Consider the following 14,786-nt stretch of genomic DNA (forward strand, 5'->3'; position numbering starts at 1 on the left):
CAGCCATAGTTTTTGTGTTGCCTTTACATGATCCAACTTACTTCTTCCTCTGATGTCCGTATTTCCAACCACGTGTGTAATGCCATTTAAAGGCAGCCTTTATAACACATTGTTAACACTGTAGATGGGAATATGTTGGCAATATATCCCTAAGTGTAAGGAACAGACACACTGGCACGGTTGTGTTGGATTACATTAACAAAGTATAAGATGCTGTGTCTCTTTTTTAGCAGTTTTAACGGATGTTATTTTGTGTCCTGTCATATGTTCATCTTTAATTACTAATGTGTTCAACATTATATAATGATTTATATGTGTCGTGACATTAACATTAGGTCTCTCATACGGCTGTCGTAGGTCAGCCAGACCACCTCGTGAAGAAACGTTACACACCCAACAACTTTGCTGACTGTTGACTTCACATTTCACAGTCCACTCTCATAAAAATTGTCAATATAAAATGCCAAAGCAAGGGAATGACTTGTACCCTCAAAATCAGCAATGACACCGGGTGTTCACGAGGAGGGTAATCTCACAATGTCCAAACCTGCTATATTCACTGCACTGTCGTCTTCATAGCTAAACTTCCATTGTTCGATTCCGACTGTCACAAACATGTGTTTATGTACAGTGTTCCCAGAAATTATTGAGAAAATCTTTGTTTATGCTAAGATTGGAAAAAGGGCTTTCACTATGCACTAAGCATACTAAATAGGGAGACAACTCTTGAAGGCTTAAAAGGCAGCTCATTACGTCAAGAGTTATCTCCCTTGTCTGAGCAGACGGCTTCCTATGTTGACATGGCAGAATTTACAGCAAGAGAGAAAAGAAAGCTCTTTCTAGATGATTTTGAAAGGGGTGAGGCTGATGCTAAAGTGTTAGCTTGTAGACATGGTATTCCTCTGTCTACAGTATACAGAACTTTGAAGAATATTCAAACATAAACCGGGATAGAGCACAAAGCAGGGGCAGGTCGGCCTAGGAAATTCAGTGTTGTGGATCGCCGAAGACTTGGGCAGATTGTGAGTAGGGGCAAATTGAAAAGTGTTGAGAACATCAGAAATGAAATGATTAGCAGAGGAAGTCCTCAGGTGTGCAATGAAACAGTTAGGCAGGAATTACAGAGACTTAATTGGGTGAAAAAACGTGGAATTCCCTCGCCGTTGATGAAAGATGCACAAAAGGAAAAACGTTTAAACTGGTGTCGGGCTCATGAAAATCAAGATTGGGATAATGTTTTCTTTTCGGATGAAAGTTCTGTTTGGCTTTTCCCTAATTGTGTGAAAATTTGGACCAAAGATACTGTCGAACCTATCTACCAGCGACCAAAACATAGCCCGAAGTTTCACATGTGGGGTGGCATATCGGCTCGCGGAGTGACGCCATTGTGTGTTTTCACGGGAAACGTGACAAAAGAAAGATACGTTGACATTCTAAATGGTCACCTTCTTCCGACAGCACAAACATTGTATGAAGATGATTGGATTTTCCAGCATGATAATGACGCTAAACACACTGCGCGCTACACAAAACAGTGGTTGTAGGGTGAAAATGTTCAAGTTTTAGACTGGCTCAGTTACAGCCCAGACCTAAATCCAATTGAGAATGTGTGGGGAGACATGAAGGACAGAATAAACCAAAAGGGACTGAGAAATATTGAAGATATGAAGGCCGAGGTGGTCCAATATTGGGATACCCTGTCACACGATTACCTACAAACTTTGATGGGTAGTGTGCCTAGGCGTATTCAGGCATGCATTGCTGAGCGAAGAGGTCTAACAAAGTACTAAAACAAGACTGAGACTGTAAAAGGATGATGTTTTAACATGTTTATGTAAGTAAAACGCCAGAAGTCAATAAACGTAATGAGTTACATGACGCAACATGATTCTCAATAATTTCTGGGAATACTATATGCGTATGAAGCAGTGATTATATCAAATGTTAACGGAAATGTGAGCGAATCCTACCCAACCAGTCTCCACCATTAAACCGCCACCAATAAATACACAATGTCATTTACAACGTTTGTTATTTGTAATACATGCTATATATGGATTACATATTTTACAGATTCAAGAACTTTTGTTGGATTGAGTTTGCCACACACACGCCACACAGAAATGTATCTTCATGGGGAAAACAAACTATAAGCAGAAGTTTCCTATTTATTTGCTGCATTTATCTGACCATTCCCTCAACTGTTGACGTGTACGATGCAGTAGTTATTCCTTATGTGAGTGATTATAGGTCAAGTACATGATTGTTGGTAACCTTCAAAACCGGTCCTGTGACAGTTTAACTCTTTACTATCAGCCGTTTGTTGGGATTATAGGCCATGCAGATAACATATATGTGAATGACCTCTGTAAACAGCAAAGGTACCGTGTAATGACATAGTCTTTTTCTGCAGATATTTTAAAGTCAGATCGTGCATGAAGTGGTTTGATTATGAACAACACACGTATATCGTTTGTTTCATGTTTCAGAGAGAGTCATGCTATATTTATGATCGGGGTCAGGGAGCATGCCATGATAACAAGATCCCACGTGGACGAAACATGATTATCTCTTGTAAAATCAACAAGCAATGCATGGATGCTATTTATTCTATCTTTAGAAGGAATTCACAATGGGAATCGTGTGTGACCTATGCAATATTATCGCAGAATAAACTCTGCACAAGCAATCAGTCTAGGTTTGACCGCAAGATGACTTTATTGCATGCAACATATGTATACCTTTATGTGGCTCTGTAATATTGGTGCATCAGTGTGTCACCTGTTATACATTTTACCTGTAGAGTCGGCGAGGGGCAGTATTGTGTATTTTAACGCAGCGTTAGCATGCACTAAAACCGTGTCCACATGCAAAGAACATTAATGCCAAGGCCCGTGAAGGTCCGGGGTAGAATAGGCCTTCAGCAAACCCATGCTTGCCATAAAAGACGACTATGATTGTCGTAAGAGGCGACTAACGGGATCGGGTTTTCAGACTCGCTGACTTGAATGGCACATGTCATGGGTTCCTATTTGCGCATATCGGCGCTCATGTTGTTGATCACTGGATTGTCTAGTCCAGATAGGATTATTTACAGACTGCCGCCATATAGTTGGAATATTGCTGGGTGCGGTGTAAAGCTAAATTCACTCACTCACTCATTAAAGTCAATGGTTAATTTCATAAGTTTTCTTTGTTGTTGCAATCATAGTTCCTTTACTGACTGATTCCCGTGGAATCGACACTAAACAATAAACCGATTTTGAAATCATTGTATGGGATCATGGTCCATTTGAGACAAAATGGTCAAGCCAACGCGGTGTTCAATAACACAGGCGACCATCTCTAGAATAAACTGCATAACATTTGTCACAAAATAACCATGTTGTTCAGGACACTGTCATCATATATTTGTACGTTCTCCCAGTTGCGCAGTGGCATCTGAATGAACAGCGAGGTGCACGTGAGTAAAGAGCCGGAAATACTTATCACGACTCCACGCGACTTATCGGTGATTTAATGGAAACAATGCGATATTATAAGGAGATGAATTCTCATGCAGTTTCTGAAACTAATATTTTACAAAGAGAAATAATCTAGCACCACATCTGGCGTGTTAGGGGGCCATCAGTTTTTTACACCTGTTCTGGTGGGGAGTTGTACTTGCAAGTCCATAACAATCATCATCCACCTCCCCGCAGGTTCTTACACTGAGGGTCGGTTAACCATACTTTCGTTTCATATCCAAGACGGTAACGGTCAGGAGTCGTGTGGTCTGAGTTGGCCGCGATTAAGACCCGAACAGAAGTAACGGAGATATTAATTCAACGGGCAAAACTATGCATCAGCCAAGATAACGAAAAATTGTACGAAAATTGCCAAAATTAAAATAACATGAATACTACGATTATAAACCCGGTAGGCTTGAATTTATATCAAATGTTTTGGGACTTACGTACCCTCTCAGGAGGACAATAATTTTACAATACTTCAACCCCCTTTGAGGGTACAGCCACTAACAATACAAGTTACTAATCTAAGCTACCAATATTTAAAATACATCTATTTACAGAACATATTACTCAAAATTCAACCAAAAATCCATTTCTTTTAAAAAACCAATAACTAAATGAGAACCAACAGTGGTAAAAAGATCCTTGATGGTTTTGACATTGCAATATCTATCCCTTGTGATGGAGAATTCAACACAGTCAAGCAGGATATGCTTGACCGTGACTCTCTCATCACAAGGGATACAAAATGGAGGATCCTCACCTTTTAACAGGTAGTTATGGGTATATCTTGTATGTCCAATACGACATCGTCGCATGATGACCTCTTCAAATCTGGACTGACAACCTAAGTAGGTATAACTAGTGTAGGGTTTTATTTCATGTAGTTTATTGGTACCTACTTGGGTGTCCTACTTCCTCTGCATCAGATCACGGATATAAGATCTAATGGTGGCTTTGTAATCACTGTAAGGAATAAGAAGTGGTGTCACAGATTTGTTGAGTGCTGTCTTAGCAGCAAGGTCAGCCAATATGTTACCAGCGATTCCTACGTGGCTGGGTAACCAACAGAAGTACTGGCCAGTGGCAAGATCATTGCCTGAAGGCAAGTAAGAGAGTCGGAATTGATTATATACTGTTTGTGTGTAGGGTGTCTTTGAATATATTTAAGAGTTGTTAATATGGCGTTAGCTTCTGCTGTAAAAATAGAACTATTATCTGGTAATCTAGAAGATATTGTTCTGGATCCAATAACAGTGGCACAAGTCCTTGGACCCATCTGTAAATAAGGTTTCATAATTGCTATATTTATGTTTCAATTGATTTTATATTCTTGTTTATACTGTGATTTATTTGTTTTGTTTAGGAGAGGAGAAAAAGACCAAAGTCTTAAGCCTTGGTGATGGAACCATAATCAAGTTTCGATCGCACGAGTGATCTATATAAGTGAAGGAGGGTAGTCTGATCCCCTCCCCATTTTGAATTAGAAACAACCTTTAATAAATCGAGTGCCTTCAAGCATTTGGCTTTAAGGGATTAAAGGTCAAATGTGAATCGAAAATACGTCCCAAGAACTTGGCCTCCTTGACAACTTTGACTGGGGTACCACTTTGAAATAGTTCTGGGTCTTCATGGGGTCTGTATTTACGACAGAAGTGTATACAGTTGGTTTTCAAGACACCATTTATCTGTTTTCTTTAAACACAACTATAGTTAGTCCTCAATCCTCTGCAGTTTCACTGTACAATATTATTGGAATAAACTATCTTTTGGAGGGGTTTATTGGGGATCTACCCAACACTCTTTTGGAGGGCGACAAGGTATGTGCCCTAGAATGGACGTTTTCAGACACGTCCATGTCCCCCAGAGATCCATATTTGTTGTGTAGCCGAATTTTATTTTCCGACCCTTTCCACTAAGTTTTTTTAAATCCTCATGCTTCAGTTTAGCTGATTGCATATCAGATGACGATTGAGATTGTGAACGCGACTGAGAGGATGGCTTAGGATCAGAGTGAGTGAGTGAGTGAGTGAGTGAGTGAGTGAGTTTAGTTTTACGTCGCGCTTAGCAATATTCCAGCTATATGGCGACGGTCTGTAAATAATCGAGTCTGGACCAGACAATCCAGTGATCAACAACATGAGCATCGATCTGCGCAATGGGGAACCGATGACATGTGTCAACCAAGTCAGCTAGTCTGACCACCCGATCCCGTTAGTCGCCTCTTACGACAAGCATAGTCACCTTTCATGGCAAGCATGGGTTGCTGAAGGCCTATTCTACCCCGGGACCTTCACGGGTCCTTAGGATCAGAAGATGACTCTGACTGCTTTTGTGACTTACTAGGAAGTGATTCCGTAGTTTGAGATGATGTATTAGTATATAAAATCTGGGGAGAATCACATTTGACCCAAGTCAAATTTGTTTGACAGCTTGTGGAAGAATTAGATATTTTATGGCTTGGTTCAGTTGATGTTTTGGTTACAGAAGCATAAGTGTCTGGAAGTTCAGATCTCTTTACAAGTTTTTTTGGCATCAGAAAAACTGATATTTTAGTTAAATGTGATCTTGTTAATTTCCATGTGTTCTTTCCAAATCGGACACTCTTTCGGAAAAGATGAATGGTTTCCTGAACAGATGGTGCATTTTTTAAAGATACTTGTACAATCTTCTGTTGTATGTGTCTTCTCACCACAGTGAGCACACACAACGGACAATGTACAAGTATTTACACCATGGTCGTACTTCTGGCATTTAAAACATCTGCGCGGGTTCGGAACCTTGATGTTGCAGTAACCAGCCTTCAATGATTTTGGAGCTGTCGGGGATGAAAAGGAGAACAGATACGTGTTGGTTGGAACAGCTTCATTGTTTTTACGGGTTGAAAAACGTTTGACGTAGAGCACACCTTGATCTTTCATTTCGTACACAATATCAAGTTCTGGCATTTCAGCAAATAGTCGATCGCGGACTCTGACGATGCCTTTGCTTGTATTTAAGGTCTTGTGGGCAGAAACAGTAACTGGAACGCCGACGAACGATTCAGCGCTCATAAGGTTGGCGTACTGCTATCTTTTAGCGCATTCAAACAGCAGCGCACCCGACCGTAACTTTCTTATGTTCTTGACTTCTCCAGCAAATACCCTGAATACCCTTAGATATGGCGAAAGGGTTCAGCTTTAAAAGTGTCTTGTCAATAGTTTCAATCACTAAAAAACGTGGCCAAAAATCAATTGATTTGGACGGTCGCAGGTCATCATCAATTGGATCAGTTTCAAGAGGACGTTTGGTTTTCTTAGTTGTGGTTTCATAAGTCATGTTTAATGTTTATATTTTCATCATCCGAGCTCCCCACCCACCACTGAGTATCACAAGGACAATGGTAATGACAAGTGGGTCTCCGACCTGCAGCACCAAGGATACCCGGATGATATACTCCAGCAGAAAAATTAAAAGTTTAATTATTCCACCAGGTTGGCCCATGAGCCCCACAATTGACCAAGACCTAATAATACACACATTAGAATTGTCAAAATTTCGTGCAACATTACGTATAGTAATGCTCAGGGCTTGACGTGACCAGCCGATTCAGCCGAGATGGTGACGTTCCAGCCGATCCAGCCGAGATGGTGAAGTTCCACTGAGTCTGAACGCCTTGTGGTGGAAACACCGTGTTGAATGCCACCAGCTGAAGCTGTGGAACTGTTACAGTAGCGTTAGACCAGGATATATACACCTGGACGACCTGAAATCAAGCCACGACTCCGGCTAGTCAATGTACGATGTCCGTGTATCCAACGGTCATACACGTTTCAACAAGAGTTAGGCGTCAACGACATTATTAGCGGTTATAAGCATAAACTGTATTATCCTACGTTGCAAAAATATGTCCCATATATTTATTCTAAACTGATGATGAGCCTAATGAGGAAGAACGATGAAATCATGTTTACGACACTGTTGCATTATCAAGCATTATCTTTTAGAACTCCATACCTCATCGCCATCAAAGGATCCTTGATTGATAAAGAAGACAGTTCCAGTGAAGTCGGTCCTGGCTGTCACCTGATCGGGATACTCCAAGATGTCGTAGAAGAAGCTGGTGTAGGACAGGCCGTAGCCGAAGGGGAAGAGAACTGGATACGTGGCATACCGGTATGTGCGTTCAATCATTGAGTAGTTGGTCATGTCAGGCACCTTGTGAGAGGATATAAGTGAACAGTCAAAACATACGTGCCAAGGGTGACACTATTGAGAAGGTATCAAAACCTCCTTGAAGGTCAACATTCCAGGTAATTACCTGGTAGATCCATATAGTACACTTCTCAGATGAGACTGGTACCAAACTAAACGATTATTAACCATGCGTTTCATAGTCTTGCAAACACAGCTAGTAAGTGAGATTGGATCAGTATGATCCCGGCCAGGTTTAGGGATAGGAATGACAACAGCATTTCTCCATGATGATGGGAAGTGACTAGAAGTCCATATATTGTCAAAGATAGTCGATAATGTTTCTAAAGATGATTCAGGTAAATGTTTAAGTAGCCGATAATGTATATTATCGGGCCCTGTCATGAGCTTGCCCAATAGAGTATGGAGCTCATGAATGGAACAAAATTCCTTATAATCCTCCCCATTGTCTGAATTAAAATTAATTTTCTTTTTTTTTCTTGGTCTTTAAATTGTTTATATGCTGGTAAATAATTAGGTGAGGAGGAATGTTTAGCAAACTTTTCACCAGTTTTATTGGCAATAACAGACGTTTCAGTTAGAAGGGTGTCACCCTCCTTTAGATGGTGGACACTACATTTGGATCCTTTGCCTTTAATCTTCTTCACCATATTCCCAACCTTAGAAATTAGTGTTCTTGAGCTGATTTTAGAAACATAATTTTGCTATGACTGTCGATTATGTTGCTTAAAGGTGCGACGAGCCTTGGCATTTGAAATTTTAAATTGGTTTAAATCATGGACAGTTGGATGTCGGCAGAAATCTGCCTTCTTTCTCTCCTCTCTAGCTTGTTTGCAGTCCTGTTAAACCATGGTTTACGAATTTGTGGGACTGTAGAGGATTTCATCAGCAATGATATGTAGTTCATCAGAAAATGTTTGAATTGGATCGGTAACACTAAGAAATAAATCCGGCTGCAATCTTTGAGTGCACAATGCATGAAATAAAGACCAGTCTTGAGGAAGGTGGATCATCACTTGGATGTACAGTTGATAGAACAGTGGGAAAATGATCGCTTCCACAAAGGTCATCATGAACCGACCATTCAATGCAAATTCATTTAATAAGTTTGAGTCTGTGAGCGGAAGATCTGTTGAAGAATAACTTCGTGTTCCAGGTTGGAGGTAAGTAGGAGAAGTATCATTGAATATACATACATCATTATTCGAGATGAAATCCTCAAGGATTTTTCCTTTCGTGTCTATAACTGTACTACCCAAAAGTGGATTGTGGCCGTTCAAGTCATCGGTGATAACACAAGGTTTAGGGAGTTGATCATATAACTCTTGAAGATCTGATTGCTGAACACAGGATGAGGGTGGAATGTAAAGAAAACAACAAGCAAAATCAGCAACGGCTTCAAGAGGGGTATTAAGTGGGACAGGGCTATGAATTAAACCCTGTCGTACAATAATTGAAGATCCCCCAGAAGCTTCACGACCTGAAGGGCAGAAACATTGGTATGATGTATACCGTCGTAAGTCAAATGTATCAGTTGACTTAAGATGCGTCTCCTGGAAGCATAAAGATGACGTTTTCAAATCTTGAACTAAAAGCTGTAAATCACTCAAATTATTCCTCATTCCTCTACAGTTCCAATAGATTATATTTTGAGCATTAATTTAGAGTGTGATATTGGAGAAAGCTCCCGGCCTTTCTTCTTTGGAGAGTGGCTCTTGGAGCGGGTGCTCAGTTGGCATGACACTTCCATGTCATCAAAAAGATTGAACCTGTTTAAAATTGGCACAGGGTCTCTTTGTCCTTTCGCAACACGTTCATTTCTGTTTGGCTTTTTTGAATAATCAATGTTAGGTTCTTTTTAACAAGTAGTGCGGATGTTTGAGTTTCCGATGATTTTGATACTTTTTGTGATGACGATTGATTAATTGCACCACACCAGAGGTAAGATCATTAACACACATAGGTGTCTGTGTAGACACCCAGGTTAAGTCCGTGTGACAATCAACAGAATGAGTAGAGGGTTTCATCACTTCAGCATATGTTGACTTACTCCATAGTGGAGTGTTACCAGATGGTGTTAGTGAAGCAGTTAACTTCCATGATTCTTAAAAACTGACATTGTGTTCTGTTTTAATGCGTTGAGTGGCCATTTAAAATTTCCAACCCATACACTCCTTTAGAGGAGGATATGTTTGAACCAGAACAATTCACACATTTTGGTTCTGATGTAAAAGTACCATTATCATGATCTTGGTCGCCGCAGCGAAAACAGGCAGCATGGTTTTTACATGAGTTTTGCACATGGCCGAATTTCTGGCAGTTAAAACATCTGAGAGGATTAGGTATATAGAGGTCAATTTTCAAGCAAGTAAATACGTGTTTGAAGGCAAACAGACACCGTTTTTCTTGGATGTGAAACGCTTTGACTCAACTACACCTTGCATTCTGAATTGACTTGCAGTGTCATCCGTGGAGAGATCAGCAAGACTTCTATCTCTGTCTCGGATAATACCTTTGCTGAAGTTGAGAGACTTGTGTGGATAACATTTTACAGGAATGTTTGGAAACCATTTTGTTTCCATGAGATTTACTGCCGGTTCTCTCTTTACACATTCTATCAAAAGTGAACCAGATCTAATTGTGGTTACATTCTTAATGGTTCCAGCAATACGTTGAATTGTTTTTTCTAATAGAAAAGGAGAACATTAGGTTAACTTTTTCTCACTAGACTCTGCAACAATGATAACGTTTTTGGGTTTGTTTTTCTTTTTGGTTTTGTGAAGCCATGATTATATAGTTTGCGGTTCACTCTCCTGGCTCCCCACCCACCATGGAGTGTCAACAAGGACAATGCCATATGCCTGTGGGCCTCCAACACCAAGGATACCATGAAAGTATACTCCAGCTGTAACTTTAAATAAAATATACTACCAGATTGGCCCATGAGACATCTCCATCTGGGAAAATAAAGACTCTAGGCAAATGTATTATTACGATATTTCCAAAACAAGAACTCTGTGATTGACAAACCGTACCAAGACCTAAAGTTAACAAGTAAGTCAGAAATTTGTGCAAATACAAAATTATACGCACAGGGCTTGGCATGACCAGTCGATTGGTTGAATCGGGCCCATTCAACCACCCGTCTAGGCGAAGTCAGGGCCAAAGTGGTGTATTGAGGTTGGTGGTCCAAATATCCCCCCGGCTCCACAACGGGGGTGAACGGCTCTCAGTGTTACCCAGCACCCACCACGAGGAGGTGGCCGTTGACGGGTACCACTTGGGCAATACATCCAGAAATGTAAGGAAACAAACACACAGGTTGCATTCCCAAGGTGTATTGTTTCTCATGTTTTGTTCAATTTATGGGATGATATTTTCACGTATTTTGTATTGTGAAATATGTGTCTCATGCGGCCGCGGTACGTCAGCCAGACCACCTGGAGAAATCGTATACACCCATATGGATTGAGTGATTCACTCGAGTGAAATTACTGTCGTCTTTACAATTATCTGTTACACGTCCATTTACCGATTCAGAGTGTCACATTTATTGATCACTATCAAACAGTGCTCATATCACGTGTCAACGGAAATATGAGCGAATCTATACTGGTGTCGCTGGAAGTTCAATGTTGCTCTGACTGTTGCCTTGCTTAAAGATGTGATTTCCGTGACGTCTAAAATGTGGTACAACGTGGAGTCTTATGCCTAGGTCAATATTGCGGGCAGCTGTGACGCCATTCCCTTCGATTCTAGAACACCGCAGGGTCAACTCACTGGTTCAGACCGATTGCAGTCTACACCATGATGCGTAGACCACCCCACGAGTCTCTTCCACCAACACACACCTTGGAAAACCGTTCCCCACACCTTTTCCAAAGTCTCACGCCGTCGTCGGCTGTCAAAATACAATATCAGCTTTTATCAGAAAGAAATCACAGTTCTCGATTGTGGATAACGCCAGTTTCTATCTTGAGTTGCACATTGCAGTTGGTTGTGGCGGTGACGAGCGGTGAGGACATAACCATGATGTGGTCTGTGACAGCAGAGGTTTCTTTCTCGCAAACGTCGACGTACTGTATCGGCAATAATGGGCCTGTGAGTCCCAATTGTCTGGCGTGCTGTTTCCGTCGCTCTGGTAAAGTGACCCTGGAGATGGTTCACAATCTGTCGGTCTTGACGTTGTGATGTTACTGCAGGTGGTCCACTGAGTGGACGGTCTTAGATGCTGTTAGTGGCCTGATACCGCTCCTGCTGCCGTCAGATCGTCCTAACATGGCCATTAAAATGATTGAGGTCCTTGCAGTCCAGCCAATAGTCATGGTTACCTCTGATCCCTCTTAGGTCGTGGCATGGCGATTGTGTCAAAACAAGAATGATTGAAGTCAAACTTGGGCTTTCAACACGTCTGCCATGCCTGCCTTTTTATGTGCGCTTGGTCAATATGCAATATGTTTTATTCATCAGAAAACACACTGATGTTGGTGATGACTGAGAATTTGCATTAACACGCATGTTAGCACAACGGTAGAATCATAATAAAATCACCACCTTGTAAGAACTTTTGCATTTGGGTTTGAACGGTGGGGTTTCTGTAGCGGTTCAGTATATATCAACCATTCTGTCTTGTAAAATATTATACAAAGATGAAAAGATATTTTATGCACATGGAAGTGTCTACATAATATGGTCTTCCTCGTCGCTATGTGGAGAAAATAACTTGAATGAAGTCCAAATATGAGTTATTGAGGCATGAATCTGTATTCATTTAAAGCTGATTCTGTTTATGAGTGAGTGAGTGAGTGAGTTAATATTTTACGTCACATCGGCAATATCTCAGCCATATCGTGACGAAAACATTTACATGAAATATATGCATGTGGTAAAATCTGTCAACGAAGGACAGTAAAACAACTAGAATAACATTATTTCAATTAAAACGAGCATGGAAAGTTAAAACTAATAGCACTATTTAGACAATACAATATAAAAACAGACTATAGATCGCCAACAACAGAAGCTAGATCACCACGCTAGGAACCATTGGGACTTACAGTACCTTTGCTACCTGCATGGTCCCTAGTTGGATTTACACCATCCCTTCAGCTGCTGGCGATTGTATGAAAAGTTAGCCGAAATTAAAAGAACATGAATGCTACGATTAAAATCCTGGTAGACTTAAATTTACTGTGAATGTTTGTGGACTTACGTACCCTCTCAGGAGGACAATAATTTTACAATACTTCAACCCCCTTTGAGGGTACAGCCACCAACAATTCAAGTTACTAATTCAAACTACCAATCATTAAAATACATCTATTTACACAACATGACATTCAAAATTCAACCAAAAAATCAATTTCTTTTAAAAAACCTATAATTAAATGAGAATTAACGCTAGTAAAAAGATCCTTCATTGTTTTAACTGTAAAATACTTATCCCTTGTGATGGAGAATTTAACACAGTCAAGCAGAATATGCAATTTGATGATCACTATTTAGAAAATGAGGAATGGTCGCCTGAGCAGTTGGTGCATGTTTTGACATTACTGTCACAATCTTCTGTTGTGTGTGTCTTTTCACTGCAGTGAGTTATTTAGGTTCAGTGTTTTGTGGGCCGTGACGGTAACCGGAGTGCCAACGAAAGTGTCAGTGTTCAAAAGGTTTGTTGACTGTTGCCTTTTGGCGCACTCGATCAACAGTGCACCAGAATGTAATTTTCTAATGTTCTTTACATCACCGGCAATGCCTTGGATACCTTAAGACACCGCAAAAGGGTTTAACGTTAAAGGTGCACTATCTTTGGTCTCGATGACGATAAAACGTGGCCAGTAGTCAATGTGTTTAGACGGTCTGAGATCATCAACAGGGTTTGCTCTTTTTAGTGGGGGTTTCGTAAGCCATGGTGAGTTATTTAGGTTTCATCATCCGAGTTCCCCACCCACCACGGAGTATCACAAGGACAATGCTAAAGCAAGCGGGCCTCCAGCCTGCAGCACCAAGGATACCCCAGTAGAAGAATTATGAATAATTGATCCACCAGATTGGCCCAGGAGCCATCGCCTTCTGGGCATAGGAATCTAGGCAAAGTTCTAAACGTCATAATTTAAATCAAACATGTTTATAAAAATGAAACCAAGACCAACATTACATCAATTTCAAATTATTCTTGTGCAATGATAAATATATACAGATTCCATGCACAGGGCTTGGCATGACCAGCCGATTGGTTGAACCGGGCCCATTAACCTCCCGTCTAGGTGAAGTAAGGGTCGAAGGGGTGTGTTGAGCAAAGGGAACCCCCAGTACCCTCAGCCTCCAGACTCCCGTCCTCCACCGACACAGGGCCGCAACCCACGGCAAACGGGTTGATGGACCAAATATCCCCCCGGGTCCACAACGGGGATGTCGGCGAGCTCTTGGCGTTACCCAGCACCCACCACGAGGAGGTGGCTCGCCACGGGTGCCTCTGTTTATGAAAAGTAAGCTTCATGACAATACTGCTCAGAGATCGTTGCGTGACTAAGGTGTGCCAAAACCTTTTATTAGTCGTTGCGAATCCGATCAAGAGACTATACGCTGCCATATTAGCAAAATTCATAGTGGTCAATTTTATTATCGTCTCATATGAACCGCAATTATCCGAGGTACATTCAACATACACAACACAAACTGCAAACCAAGGGACGATGCTGCTGCTGTTGTGGCAAGACCGCATCCAGTCCTGACGTAAACCATCATGCTAAATATGCCCATATATATCACTTCACAAAACATAATACCATTTAACAGAATTTACAAAATAGTTCAATATTCGGTACATTTACGTCCTCTTGTTTGTCGGTGAAAAACTGACGTCTTGGGTCACTTGATCTTATTGCTGCGCAGATCGATGCTCATGTTGTTGATTACTGGATTGTCTGGTCCAGACTCGATTATTTACTGACCGCCGCCATATAGCTGGAATACTGCTGAGTGCGGCGTAAAACTAAACTAACTCACTCACTGATCTTATTGCTGTTCATCAAACAAAACGAGGAATCTAGTCTAAAGTAATTGAAAAAGCGCGGTTTGTTA

This window comes from Haliotis asinina, chromosome 6, assembly GCF_037392515.1.
Source record: "Haliotis asinina isolate JCU_RB_2024 chromosome 6, JCU_Hal_asi_v2, whole genome shotgun sequence".
Taxonomy (NCBI): Eukaryota; Metazoa; Mollusca; class Gastropoda; order Lepetellida; family Haliotidae; genus Haliotis; species Haliotis asinina.